The 15,280-nt window shown below is 40.1% G+C and overlaps 1 protein-coding gene and 1 non-coding gene across 6 annotated transcripts in view; one reads left to right on the plus strand and one right to left on the minus strand.

The window, feature by feature from the left end:
* Positions 1–15,280, plus strand: part of Phf8 (PHD finger protein 8) — a 103,546-nt gene that overhangs the window by 6,876 nt on the left and 81,390 nt on the right. The gene's annotated exons all lie outside the window — the stretch shown is intronic.
* On the minus strand, positions 6,902–7,008 carry LOC115030163. The gene has a single exon (XR_003835786.1). It is a non-coding gene; the product is annotated as a small nucleolar RNA SNORA4 (small nucleolar RNA).

Genomic DNA, 15,280 nt, shown 5'->3' on the forward strand with positions numbered 1-15,280 from the left:
GTTGTGGGCAGTTGGCGAGTGTCAGCAGACCCTGCGCCCCAGCTGCTCAGGTGCTTTTCTGACCGGAAGAGGCTTGTGGCCCTGTGTCCACTATGATATTTTTGATGATAAGAATCTGGAACTGTGGAGGTTAAGTGATTTTCTGAGTATGAATTTGAATTTCAAATTAATTGTTTCTAGAGTAGTGTTCTCAAATTTAGAAAAAAAATGAATAATTTCATTTCTCTTGTAAGGCAGTAGAGTTGTGCTAAACACTATGTTTTGTAGAACAGTGCACTTTAAACTTTAGTGTGTATCAATTATTTGAAAGACCCATTAAAAAAAACAAGATAGATCCCAACCTCAGTTTCTGACTCAATGTGTGTGTGTGTGTGTGTATACACATATACATATATATATATGCACGTCAGAGGGTAACTTTTCAGGAGTTAGTTCTCTGATTCTGCCTTGTTGAAGCAACTCCCTTGTTTCTGCTGCACTTACTCCAGGCTAGCTAATCTGTGAACTTGTGGGCAGCTCTCTTGTTTTCACCTCCCATCTATTTTCACCTCCCCTCTCCCTTAGGAGTACTGGGGTTTACAGATGTACACCACTGCATCTGACTTTTTTATGCAGGTTCCAGGGATTGAGTTTGGGTCTTAAATGGCAAGTGCTTTTACCTGTTGAGCCATATCAGCAGCCAGACCTATATGTATTTTAATCATACTCACCCCCCATTACCCTCTTTCACCCTCTCACCCCTTCCTGATCCCCTTCCTATTCCCAACTCTTTTCTTCTACTTTTATGTCTTTTTTTAATAACTCATTGGATTTAAGGAGGCCTCCTTATCAGGATTACTTACTAACAACTTAGCAGTGGCTGAACCACTAAAGATTTGCTTTTATATCTCCAGGGAAGGTTGGAGCTTTGTGAGCCCCTACCTTTTCCAGGACAGAATGTTAGAAGAACAATCTTGTGCAAATCTACAGGTAATCAAGAGTTTAACAGCCATGTCATGCCCAGAACTCTGTGTTCCAAACTGCTCTCCCACCTTCCTCAGGTTTTTACATTTTTCTGTTTCTTCCAAGATGTTTCATGAGCCTTGGAGGGAGTGCTGTGTTCTATTTATACACAGTAAATCATTTATTCTTTGTCCTGTGATTATAAGTTTGCACTTACGACCATTTATACTACTAGAAAGAGAAGGGCTTTTTTCCTGGTTTTTTGTTTGTTTGTTTGTTTTTTATTGTTATTGTTGTTTTTTGGTGTTTGGTTTTTTTGTTGTTGTTGTTTTTCTTTTTTGAGACATTTGAGACAGGGTCTCACTATATAGCCTTGGCTGGCCTGAGTATTCTGTAGACCAAGCTGTCCCCAGAGACCCGCCTTTGTTTGCCTCCCAAACACTGAGATTAAAGGAATATACCAACATGATCAGCAAGAGAAACTTCTTTTACTAAGCTGAGAGCAGTAATATTCTATAGGCATGAACATGGTTATTTAGATGGTAATTTGATGGGCACATTATGTTCACTGAGCAGAACAACTGTAGTAGCTTAATCACCCAGGCCTGTGATCTCTTTAACTACAAGCTTTTGACCTGTTTTATGGTACCAGTTTTTCTTTGCATGGAATTCCTTGTTTGTTTTGTTTGGAGGAAAATATTTTTGTTTAAATTAAGTTTGTTGGTACGACCCCCACCCCCACCCCCCGGTTTGGCTAAAGAAAACTGACTTTTCTTCCTCTGTAGCCACTGACTGCCAATAGTTTCTCGGCTAGGGGGTAGAACCTCATCTCTATGCTGGAGGTTTTTTTTTTTTTTTTTTTTTTTTTAAGATTTTTTTATTTTATATATGTGAGTATACTGTCACTGTCTTCAGACACTCCAGAAGAGGGCATCAGATTCCATTACAGATGGTTGTGAACCACCATGCTGGGAATGGAACTCAAGACCTCTGGAAGAGAGCAATCAGTGCTCTTAACTGCTGAGGTGTCTCTCTAGCCCATCCATGCTGGAGTTTTAACCGGTTTGATCTTATGCAAGTTTTGTGCTGTGCTAAGAACTCTATTTGTTATGGGTTTATGAGTGCAATGACTCCAACCTGTCCAGAAGATATTATTTCACAACAGTCTACTCTTAAAATTTTTCTGCCCCTTCTTCTACAATGTTTCCTGATCCTTAAGGAAAAGGGTGTGATATAAACTTGTATTTTTTTTCCAAGACAGGGTTTCTTTGTAGCCTAGGCTGTCCTGGAACTCACTCTACAGACCAGGCTTTCCTGAAACTCACTCTACAGTCCAGCCTGGCCTGGACTCAGGAGATTCCCCCTACTTCTGCTTCTCAAGTGTGCCACCAAAGGTGTGAGCCACCATTGCCTGGCTAATCCCTATCTTACAACCCCCTGCCCCCTTCTCTTAGGTTCTCTGAGCCTTTCAGGGAGAGAGGTGTGATATAGATGTCTCATTTAGAGCTGAGCACTCCACAGTGACTTACTCTCTGCATTTTGACCAGTTGTGAGAAACTGTATTAAACATCATCCACTACATAAAGAAATTTCTCTGATGAAGGGGCCTATAGATATTTAGAAATATTTAGAAGGTAGTATAATGAAGGGAAGGTAAATAATGGAGGTAAAGGTTTAAGTGGGGAGTAGATATGAGGGTGAAGTGGGGGAGGTAGAGGGATAACCAGCACTAAAGATGTTTGAAAAAGCCATATAAATAATAGTTTATAAGCTTCCTGTTATATGTACATCCATACACACAGACAAGCTTAATTTAATTTACCTCACATACCAGGATAATGCCCATCTCAGAAGCTGTAGATTATCAAAAAGCCCAATGCCAGGGGTGAAATACTCCATATGGGAAGGTGGTCATAGAGGTCACTCCCCTCCAAAACATCAATACAGAGTATTGTTATTGTTCTTAGTTATTCACTAGAACTTGTTGGTAAGATCCTGTTGCTGAAGACACCATACACTTTGATCACAGGATATGGAAAATTCAAGCAGGTTCTGTCCTGGAAGCATTCTTCATACTAGGTAACTTTCATAGTATCAGAAGGTGTTTTTGTAGGCTGCTGGGAAAGAAAAACCATCAACACTCTTACCCAGCTGTGAATCCTGTGAGCTACGGGACTGGCCTGGCATGCTCACTGGCTCAATAGTAGCATGAATGCTATGGAGGTAACCAGCAGCTTTCTAATTGGACTTAAGGCCTGATCCACAATGGGAAACTCATGCTATGTTCTGTAAACCTGCCCAAGAACTTGTTGTTAAGCAAGTTATAGGCTCTGCTAATATAATTTTGCTAAAGGGATATAATATCAAACCGCCTTCTGAATTCTTTTTTAAAAAATCTAGTTCTATTCCTTCTTTCCTCCCACCTCCCTCTGCTTCCTCTTCTTTCTTTCTTCTTCCCTCCTTTCTGTGTGTGAGCTTTTGTGTATGTATGTGCCATGGTGTTCATGTGGGCATCAAAGGTCAACTTGTTGGCATCAATTCTCTCTACTATGTGGGTCCTTGGGATCAAACTCATTAGGCTTACAGACAGAACAAGGACCTTTAATCTGCTTAATAACTTTACCAACCCTCTTTTTTTGTTTCTCCCTCTTTCAAAATTAACTCTTATTTATGACTATTTATGTACAGGCATGCATGCTTGTTTGTGTGTATCTGGGTGTGTGTACTGAGTCCTTGTGCTTGCCTGTGTGTGTGTATTCATGCCTGTGTGTGTGTGTGTGTGTGTGTGTGTGTGTGCATGCCAGCATGGGCATAAGTCCCTGTGTGTACATTCGTGCCTGCATGTATGTGTGTGCATGTTTGTATGTGTGCTTGCATGTGTCTCCCTGCATGCTTGTGTGTATATAGTTTTGTATATAGTTTTTTCTCCCCTGCAGCTCAATCCCAGACAATGCCAGGCAAGCATTTTGTCATTGAATTATCCCCAGTCTTTATCCCTTTCCTTTCAGTCTACATTTAAACATGAAATGAGATTTTATTTTTAAATTAAGTATGTGTATGTGTATGTATGTGTATGTGTGTGTGTTGCTCGATTTGTAGGCAGGGGGAGGGCTTGCATGTGGAGGTTAGAGAACACATTTGTAGAGTTGATTCTCCTTTTACCTTTCTACATAAATTCCAGGGACTGAACTCAGGGCTTCAGGCTTTGAGGGAATCATCTTGCCAGCCTCTGTTTTAGTTTTTGAAAGGGGTCTTACATAGCTCAACTGACTTCAAACTTGGCTATGTAGCTAAAAGTGACCTTGAACTCCTGATCCACCTGCTACCAACCCCTAAACTTGGATTATAGACCTGAGATAACATTTTTGGTTTTATTCAGTACTGGGGATTGAACCCAGGACTTTGTGTATGCTAGGTAAGCATGGTACCAAAATGAATGATCCTTAATCTTTCCTCTGTTCTATATGCCTCTGTTTACATTTTCCCTCCTTTCGGAGGGTTACTTAAACCTATTTTATAATTCCATATTGCTTTTTTCTTTAGTATATTTGAATGTGGCTCTGTATACATTTTCACTTTTTACTACAGTCACCTGGTATTTGTATTTTCCCAGTTCAAGTGAGGAGTAAAAATTTCTCTTTACGTTCTTTTAATGTGTTCTATGTACATTGAGAACTACATCAGAATGCCATAATGTTTGGTTCTGTATTTTAACAGGTTCTCTAGATGTTCTTGATATTTAGAAAATGAGAAACATTCAGGCCAGTGGTGGCTCATGCCTTTAATCCCAGCACTCAGGAAGCAGAGGAAGGTGAATTTCTCTGAGTTCAAGGCCAGCTTGGTCCGCAGAGCAAGTTCTAGAACACTCAAGGTTACACTGACTCCAAAAACCAAAAAAAGAAAAAAATTTGAGGAACATGAGTCAGTTAGGGTTGGATCCCAGCATCACATAAGCCTGCCATGGTTGTACATGTCTGTAATTCTAATACTCAAGACTATGGAAGCCAGGAGGATTAGAAATTCATGGTAATCTTTGCTATATAGTGAGATGAGGCCCTGTCTCCGAAAAACTCCCCCAGAAATTCTTGTCTTGTTAGAAAATGGTGACTTACCAGAGTCCGTGTTGATGAGAAACGGTTTTATTTTCAACATATATCAATATGGGACTTGCTGATAGATTCGATTGGGATTGTGAAAGAAAGAGGTAAGGAGTGACTTCATTTTGAGGAGTTTTAATATAAATGGGAATAGAGTAATGGGACAGTGACTGAGAAGCTTACAAGATATGTAGAGAATGGCCTGTTTTGTCTGTAACATCAGGTTATTTTGGAATTTAGTTCTTTTAAATGGCAAACTCATATGCCAGGTACTGAGCAGAGAGCAGAAACTTCTCAGGTACATGGAGCTTGTTTAGTTTCTTTAGCACTACTCCAAGTCCTTTGCCTGGAGGCAATGGAGCCAGTGGTGAGAACTATGGGTACCTTTGCTTCTATTTTTGTAGATTGTGTTCTATCTGATAAAGGTTGTTGCAAGAATCCCAAACCAAAAATTGATTTGGATTTTTTCTGAGATTTTTTTAAATGAAGGAAGGTAAAATATACTCTTCCTTTCTTTATTTATGGATGAAGATATTGGCTTTCCAAATTATAGGTTGGTGACAAGGCCTAGCTCCCTGAGTATTCTCAGAGAGCAGAGGCTGAGCATATTGGAAGCCAGATAGAATCTTGAGCAAAATTTGTCTGGCTGTTCTGGCTCCTCTGATCTTTGGGTCCCACTTAGTTCCACAGCCCTGAACGAAGCAATCAAGTGCCTGATTTTACATTCTTGTAGCATTTGGTTCTACTTACGGTTACATTTTAGTTGCATACTTGGTTAGATATTACGGGCTCATGAAGACCAACATTTTTGTATTATGCTGCTACTTAAATAGTTTTATAATTGCTAGCAATTTGCCTAACTATTCAGACTAATTTTCTTATTGTTATAGATAACATTTATCATGTATTAAGCACTTGAATACTTTAAGTTCATTGAATCCTAGCAACATCTCTAAAAGGTGGTTACTAGTAATTTTTCTGTTTCACAACTTATAGAAACTGGGACACAAAGAATTTATATAAACTTCCTATGTTCACACAGTTATACATGGAAGAAGTAAAATTCGAACCAGATAGTTTGGCTCCTGTATTTTTTATCTTTTAACCTCTGTATTTTAGTGTCTCAATGCTGTACAGAGTGTCTCTGATTTGTTATAAAGATTAAATATTATAATATATTTAAAGTCCATAGCTTAGTTTTCTTTTATGTAGGCTTTTCTTCTCAGTTACTTATATGTAGGCTTTAAATTTACTCATTCATTTGGCAATTATTGTTCTGTTTTACTTACTTTGTAGCACTTAATGAAACTGTTCTACCATTGCCTGTCTCTTTCCCTCTAGAATGCTCATTCTATAGGAATCTACATACAATTAACATTTATTTATATACTCATTTACTTAGTAAATATTTGTTGAGTGCCTACACTGAGCCCAGCTTAATTTCGGTGCTCCATGTTATAATAATTCTCTTCACCAAGGAAGCTACCCTGAGTAAGACAGCATTTACTACTCTTGGTACTTGGTGATAATTGTTGAGACAGTGCATTAACTTTGGCTTATCTGCCTCCCTAGTTTAAGGAATTATCTAGCTCATTGCATGTTTGCTGAATTAGTATGGATAGTAAATGAAACAAGACTGGGAGATGGAAGAGCTGAGGACTTTTGGTGAATACCAGAATTTCTGTGTGCTGGATGTAGTCAGCGCAAATGGCAAGTGAATGAACATTTGTTGTTGGTCAGCGTAGGTAGAGGTGAAATACGTAGTATGCAGCAGGAGTGTCTGCAGTACAGAAGAGGAGCAATAGCACCATGGGCTAGCAATATGAATCTAGCTGGTTTTACTCCCCCCACCCACTGCAACCAATGTAGGCCACAATATAGTAATGAACCATACAAAGTGGTATAGCCCACTGTGGAGTGTGGTCTTACTCATTCTACCAAATAGCCTGATGGTTTTACTTTTCTGTTGTCCATTTTTTGTGGTGTTATAGATCAAACACTTATGGCCTCATTCATATTAGACAAGTATTTAATCTCTAAACCACATTCCCAGGCCTTTTTTAGATTAAGGGTGGCTTCATGAGCATGTGAATCCTGTTGTCACATGGAGCCCTACAGTTGAGGTTTAATGCAATGCTTGTTGTCCCAAAAGTCTTAATATATTTTAACTTTGGATTTTTGTATGTGGCATCAGTGGATTGTGTGCTGAGAACTTAGATCCTAGAGTTCTCTGGTCCTACATCTTCTTTCTTGCCTTCCTGAAAAGGATCATGGCTAATTGCCTGAGACTCTGTCCTTAAGTGGAGATGTGGAGAAATTCAGGGTCCAGAGCATGCATACTGTATACTGAGTGATTTGCCTTTACCCCCAAGAGCGTGACAGAAAAAATAAAAAACTCATATTGCCAAGGTTAGGTCTATAATTATAATTATTCAGGAGGCTTAGGCAGAAGAATCACAAGGCAGCTTAGTGAGACCCTATCTCAAGTAGGATGTTTGTTTGTTTTGAATCAGGGTCTCATTATGTAGTTACAGCTGTTCTGGAACTCATAGACCAGGCTGACCTTGAACTCACAGAGGTCTACTTGCTTCTGCCTCTCAAATGCTAGAATTAAAGGCATACACTGCTATACTTGTATTGAGACCCTATCTCAAAAAAGGAGAAATAGAGCTAGAGTTTTAACTATGTGATAGAGCCTTGCATGTATGGCCCTGGGTTCAGTCCCTAGCCACAAAAACAAAACAAACAAAACCCAGGAAAAAAACAGTAATAACAACTGAACTTCATGTGTATTAGTTACTTTTGTATTGCTATGATAAGCAATACAAAATGCATGCCTGAAGCAACTTGTAGAAGGATTGGTTTATTTTGGGTTTATAGTTCCACAGGGATAAGAGTCCATTACAATCATCATAATGACAGTGGTGGAGGTGGAGGTGATGCATGTGCATGGAAGAAAGCACCAGGCATGGCAGTAGGAATAGCAACAAGCAGAGAAACCTCATGGCTTTTGAAACCTTAGAGCCCACCACCAGTGGCATACATTCTCTAGCATACTTTCTCTAAGTCTAGCCAAGCAGTGTAACCAAGTGTGAACCAAGTGTTCAGACACACAAGAACATGGATGATATCTCATTCAAATTACCACACCATGGTGACCTGAAAGACCACAGAAAGTAAAAAGTTCTTTTTTATGTTTCTGAAGAAGGGGCTCTTGCTTTTTATTTATAGTAAGCATATTCATTTATATAATTGATGCTGTGTGTGAGGGATAAAAGATGACACCAGAGAGGCAAGGCCTTTTTAGGCCATGGGCAATTCATTCTTAAAGAAAAATTGGGAGTACATACATACCATGCATGTCCTTTTGGGTCTGAGTTACCTCACTCAGGATGATATTTTCTAGTTCCATCCATTTGCCTGCAATACTCAGTATGTCCTTGTTCTTAATAGCTGTGTAGTACTCCATTGTGTAAATGAACCACATTTTCTGTATCCATTCTTCTGTCGGGAGACATCTGGGTTGTTTCCAGTTTCTGGCTAAGACAAATAAGGCCACTATGAACATGTGCCCCTGTGGCATGGTGGGGCATCTTTTGGGTATATTCCCAAGAGTGGTATTGGGTGAGGGAAAAGGACTGAAGCTCTGAGGGCCAGCAGAAAGAATGGAAACAGGCAGCCTTGGGAGATAGGAGGTTGGGGGGACCCTTCAGAATGCACCAGAGACTTGGGAAGTAAGAAACTCTCAGAACTCAAAGAGAGGGACCTTAGATGAAATGCCCGACAGTAGAGAAAGGAAACGTATAGAGCCCACCTCCAGCAGGAAGACAGGACATCAAATGAGGGATGGGGTTGCAATCCCAAAGTCACATCTCTGACCCATAATAGTTCCTGTCTGAATGAATTACAGGGATGCAAATGGAGAGGAGCCTGAGGAAAAGAAGGTCCAGTGACAGGCCCAAAGTGAGATCCAGCTCAGGGGGAGGCCCCAAGGCCTGACACTATTACTGAGGCTATAGAGCACTCTCAAAAAGGGACCTAACATGACCGTACTCTGGAAGACCCAACAAGCAGCTCAAATAATCAGTTGCAGATATTTGCACCCAACCAATGGACAGAAGCAGCTTACACCTGTTGTTGAATTAGGGAAGGCTGAAAGAAGCTGAGGAGAAGGGCGATCCTGTAGGAGGACCAGCAGTCTCAATTAATCTGGACCCCCAAGATCTCTCAAACAATGGACCACCAAACAGACAGCATACACCAGCTGATATGAGGCCCTGAACACACATACAGTAGAAGACTGCTGGGTCTGTGCTCAGAGATGATGCATCCAACCCTCAAGAGGAAGCCCCAGGGAGTTTAGAGGTCAGGTGGGTGGGGTGTGGGGACATCCATGTGGAGGCAGGGTGGGGAGGAGGTATGGGATGTGAAACAGTCAAAGGGTGGACGGGTATGTGTGTGTGTGGGGGGAGTTAAAATATGGAGTGTAAAAATGTAAATAATAAATTAAAAAAAAGAAAAAGAAAAAATAGGGAGAGACTGGAGAGATGGTTCAGCAATTCACTTGCTGCTTACTTTTTCAGAGGAGCTGAGTTCAAATCCCAGCACCCATGTCAGGTATTCCAAAACTACTTGTAACTTCAGCTCCAATACCCTCTTTCTGCTTCTAAGGACACCCTCTAATACATGTACACACACACAAAAATGAAAATAAGAGCTTTTGAGGGGTTTTGGGTATGAGATAATGAGAGATTACATTTTTTAAAATGTAATTAATTGATGTTATGTGTTTTTGTATGCCTGAGTATGTATGTACACCATGTGTGTGCTGCAGCCCGAGGAGGTCAGAAGAAGGTGTTGGATCTCCTAGAACTGGAGTTTCTGGATCCTCTGCTTAATTACTGAGCCATTTCTCTAGCCCACACTTCATTTTTTAGTGATCATTTTGGTATGGAGAATCATTTTTCGTGGAGACAGAGTTGAGCTTTGGAGTCTATTTGGGTGAGTAGGACAATAATTCTAGTTAGAGATCATCACCTGTGTTATGGCTGCAACAGTAAGAATGGCAGAGGCACACAAGTGAGAGCTAAAGAATTAGGATATAGAACTGATAATTTTGAGTTTTTTACCATGTTTAAACTGCTACCCATTCCAAAAGGGGGCCATTTTGAGCTATATAAATGTAGATAGAGATGTTTGGCTGTGAACTGTCGGAGAGGGGCAGACAAGAAGGAATGAAAGGAAAAGAAGCGTGGGTTTTTAAGGTCAGTATACTTGCTTACATAGTATTGTAAAGAAAGAGAAAGAAACAGGGTGAGAGATTGAAGATACCATAGAAAGAAGGGACAAATAATTGATCAAATAAAAAATGTGATCTGGGTGCCAGCACTGGCTTTAGGAGGAAGGAAAGATAGCATTTCCACTTTTAACAAGAGGAAAGGGTGGGTGAAGGAAGAAGAGCTGTTATTAGAAGCCAAATTTTTTTCTTGTCTGATTATTTCCTTTCTGTTTTATTTTTCAAGAAAGGAAGTAAATCATTTGCATGGAGAGAAGGGAGAGATAATGGGATCAAGTTTACTCTGGATTGTGGAAAGGAAAGAGCTGAGTAGGAAATTATGGGAGAATTATCAGTCAGTATAATCTATATATTTTACACAGTGAAAATATTTTGCCACCAGTCCAATGGGTTATTTCTTCTCCAGCACATCCAATGGTCTATTGTAGTGGAATTGAACTAGGGATAGGTTTGCAAATGTGATGAAAGGTAGGTGGGACAAGTGAAGAGTGCTGGAATTTAAGATAGATAGGTTGAAGTCAAGAATGGGTAGATTTGGTGCCACAGGCCTGTAATCCCGTTATTCAGGAACTGAGGTATGGGGATTTTGAGTTTAAGGCCAGCATAAGACCTTCTCTGAAAACAAAGCATAAAGTTAAAAAAGAATGTACTGGGTGTGGTGTGGTGTAGTGTGGTGGCAGAAGGGGGATACCCAGAAGGCAAAGACAGGTAGATCTCTGTGAGTTCCAGGCCAGCCAGGAGTACACAGTGAGACCTTGTTTCATACAACAACAAAACAAATTAAACAAAGAACTGGTGAAAAGTAGGAGCAGCTAGGATGTTTTGAAAGCAAAGAATATGTATAGTGAGAACCTGGTGGATATATTAATGGTGAAATGGAACATGTATTTCATATTCCAGAAGTGAGCCAATTGCTGGCCAAAGTCTGGGGGATGATTATGAGAGTAGCTGAAATGAGAGTGGAGGTAACTATCTGAACTTGATAAGGTCAAAGAAGTTGGGTCTCTGTGTTATTCCTGATACCTCGTAGAATATTGAAACGACTTCATGAGGAAAAAAATCTGTGAGCAGGTTCTCCAATGAATGAAGGGATGTGCTAGGGAGAAGGGTAACTGGAAGTAAAGAGGAGCAGGATGTGGTATTGCTGCATGGTATGAAACTCAAAGAGGAATGAGTCATCCCATCTCACTTATGGTTGATATCAGTTGATGTCTTGATGACATCTAGAATCACTGAGAGTTAGGTCTTCAAGCATACCTGTGAATAATTATGGGAAATGATCTTGATTGTATTTTAATGGAGGTGAGAAGACCCTCTCTCACTGTTGAGTGACACTTTTCTGGACTGTATAAACAGAAAAGGAACTGAGCAGCAGCAGACATTCATCACCTTTTTGACTGTGCACTCAATGTAACCGAACGTTTCAAGTACCTGCTGCCTTGACTTTCCTACTGGAATATACTTTGAACTATGAACTAAAATAAGCACCTCTGTCCTTAAGTTGCTTTTGTTCATGGTATTCTATCACAGTAGCAGGAAAAGAGTTAAGGCACAATGGTAGAGATAATCTCAAATTCTCCTTGGAGAGTTAAAAGGGTCATCTGTTGAACTTCCTTGACTTGTCAGCTCCCATCTGATAGAACTCTTTTTTTTTTTAGTCCCCCTCCATGAGCTCCCCTCCCTCCTCCCCCTTGCCTCTAAGAGGTTTTTCACCCACCTACTCACTCCTACCTCCCTTTAGCATCCACCTTCTGGGGCGGGGCATCAATCCTCCACAGAACCAAGTGCATCCTCTCCCACCGATACCAGACAAGGCAGTCCTCTGCTACATATGTAGTTGGGGGCCACAGACCAGCCCATGTATGTTCTTTGGTTGGTGGCATAGTCCCTGGGAACTTTGAGGTGTCTGGCTAGTTGATACTGTTGTCCTCCCTATGGTGCTGTAATCCCCTTCAGCTCCTTCAGTCCTTCCCCTAACTATTTCATAGGGGTCCCCGACCTCAGTTCAGTGGTTGGCTGTAAGTATCTGCATCTGTCTCAGTCAGGTACTAGTGGAATATAGCCATGCCAGGCTCCTGTCTGCAAGCACAACATGGCATCAATAATAGTATTAGAATTTGGTATCTGTGCATGGGATGGGTCCCAAGTTGGAGTGGTCTCTGGATGGCCTTTCCTTCAGTCTCTGCTTCACTTTTATCCCTGCATTTCCTTTAGACAAGAATTTTGAGATGGGTAAGTGGCCCCATCTGTCAACTAAGGGCCATGTCTTTCTACTGGAGGTGGTCTCTTCAGGTTCTATCTCCCTACTTTTGGACATTTTGGCTAATGCCATCCTCATTGGGTCCTGGGAGGCTCTCACATCCCAGGTTTCTGGCACTTTCTAGAGGTTCCCCCACCTTCTACCCCACACAGTTGCTTATTTGTATTCATTCTTCTGAATCCTCTGGACTTCTGTCTCTTCCCATACCTGATCCTGTCCCCCTTTTCCCTCCCCCTCACCTCTTCCACCCAAGTACCTCTCTCCCTCTGCCTCCTGTGATTATTTTGTTCCCCTTTCTAAGTGGGATTGAAGCATCAATACTTGGGCCTTCCTTCTTGTGTTTGTTTGTTTTGTTTTGTTTTGTTTTTTTAAGTTCTTTTTTTTTCTTTTTTTGGTGGGGGGTTTCCAGACAGGGTTTCTCTGTATAGCCCCAGCTGTCCCGGAACTCACTCTGTAGACTAGGCTGGCCTCGAACTCAGAAATCTGCCTGCCTCTGCCTGCCTCTGCCTGCCTTCCTTCTTGTTAAGACAATATGAAGCTGATAGAACACTTAACACAGTGCTCCTTAGACTGTATGATGAAGAACAAGGACATATTTTCCTTTATTTTTGGTTTCTAATGGATTATTTTATAAAATAAAAAGAGAATAATTAGTAAAATAATGTGAACAAAAAGCAATATAACAAACCTCAATTTTTCATTATTAGATTCAATGGCTATTAAAACATCCTGCCAGTTTTTTGAGAAGTAATACTGTCGTTTTTTGTACTTACTATAGACCTGTAGACAGATCAGTATTAGTCTATGGATTACACTAGTGGTTTTCAGCCTTCCTAATAGATTTCATACAGTTCCTAATATGTGGTGGCCCTCAACCATAAAATCATTTTAGTTTCTACTTCATAACTGTAATTTTACTGTTATGAATTGTCATGTAAATTAATAAATGTCTTATATGCAGGATATCTGATATGGTCATGACCCACAGGTTGAGAATAACTGGATTACACTTTGAGTAGCACTGGTATGGAGAAAATAATTTCCTTGTACACCAACTGTATTTGTTTAAACTTGGAAAGTAAAGGAGGGTTCTGTTTTATATTGTTTTGTTTTTAGACTGGGTTTCATCTAGTCAAAGCTGACCTTAAACTACTGATTCCTCTGCTTCTAGCTCTGAAATTCTGAGATTACTGGTGTATTAGTTACTTTTCTGTCACTGTAATGAACACCATGACCAAAGCAACTAAAAAAAGAAAGTATTTAATTGGGCTTATATATGTTTCAGAGGGTTAGCACCCATGATGGAAGAGAGGAGGCATGGCAGCAGAAACAACTGAAAGCTCACATCTTGAACCTTAAGCAGGAGTAGAGACCACACTAAGGATGGTGTGAGATTTCAACTCCTGTCTGTTGAAATCTCAAAGACTGCCTCCCCACACCATGACACAATTCCTCCAAGGTCATACCTCATCCTTTCCAAATAGTTCCACTAACTGGGGACTATGTATCCAAATGTATGAGCCTATGAGGGCCATTCTGATTCAAACCACCACAGCACACATGTACCACCATGCCCGGCAAGTGTTTCTTGAAGGGGAAGCTAGAGCAGTTTATGTATCATGGTATAGGATTGCTGAGGGTGTGACAAGGAAGTTGAGAGACGAGACAGGCAGTGGCTGTTTTTGTTAGAAAAGGCATATCTGTAAGAGTTCAGGAGTGATGACAGCACGGTTTCCTTTTCGAGCAGTGTCCAAATATAGGAGGGACATCAGACATAAAGCACGTATGTCATGGAAATGAGTGCCTCAGGTCCAAACAAAAGATTTATAGATTAGGCCAGGTGACGCAGGCCAGTAACTTTGGGACCAGGAAGTTAAGGTAAGTTTGAAGTGAGATTGTGCTATATACTGAGACCCTATCTCAACAAGCAAGCAAGCAAACAAAAAACAAACTTTAGGGTAGTGAGGAATGATAATGTAAATATGGCAAAAAGTAATATTAACTGTCATTTGTCATTTATGCTGTGCCAGTCTTTGTGTTCATTGTGTTAATGAACTTTATGCACATTATCTGCTAACCTCTACAAAGTTGATGCTAATGTCCCAATTTCTTGATATGCTACAGGTTTATAGACATAGAGTTATTGTTGCAGAGATGAAGGTAAGGGAGGGACTGGATTTCAGGATTGATCATCATAATCTTGGCTGAAACTATTTGAGCTCTACCATATTTTTATATACCTTATTATATGTGGTTGATAAAAGGCTTAAAGCATTTAAACCATAGCCAGAAATTATTTGAAGGGTTCTTGTCATCTTTATTGGTGAGGGAAGGGCTTAATATGTGAAATTACTTTGTATATATGCATACAAAATTAAATCTAAATGAAGCTTCAAAATGATTACCTATATTTCTTCATTCATAAATGTTGTTGGCTCTAAATATTTCTGGTAGTTTTATTTAATAAAATATCTCAGCAAAGTTCTAAGTTTGGGTTCTAGTATTTTGAGTATATTAGGCAAAATAAAATATTAAAAAATCTTTTTGTATTTTGAGATGTTTTTCTTATATATCCCAGGCTGGTCTAAAACTTGAGGGCAGCCTGAAACACATGATAATCCTCTTTATTCTACCTCTAGAATGCTGGAATTAGAAGTGTGGATTAGAGGACTAGAACATCTGGTT

Source organism: Mus caroli, chromosome X (genome assembly GCF_900094665.2).
Source record: "Mus caroli chromosome X, CAROLI_EIJ_v1.1, whole genome shotgun sequence".
NCBI classification, from domain to species: domain Eukaryota; kingdom Metazoa; phylum Chordata; class Mammalia; order Rodentia; family Muridae; genus Mus; species Mus caroli.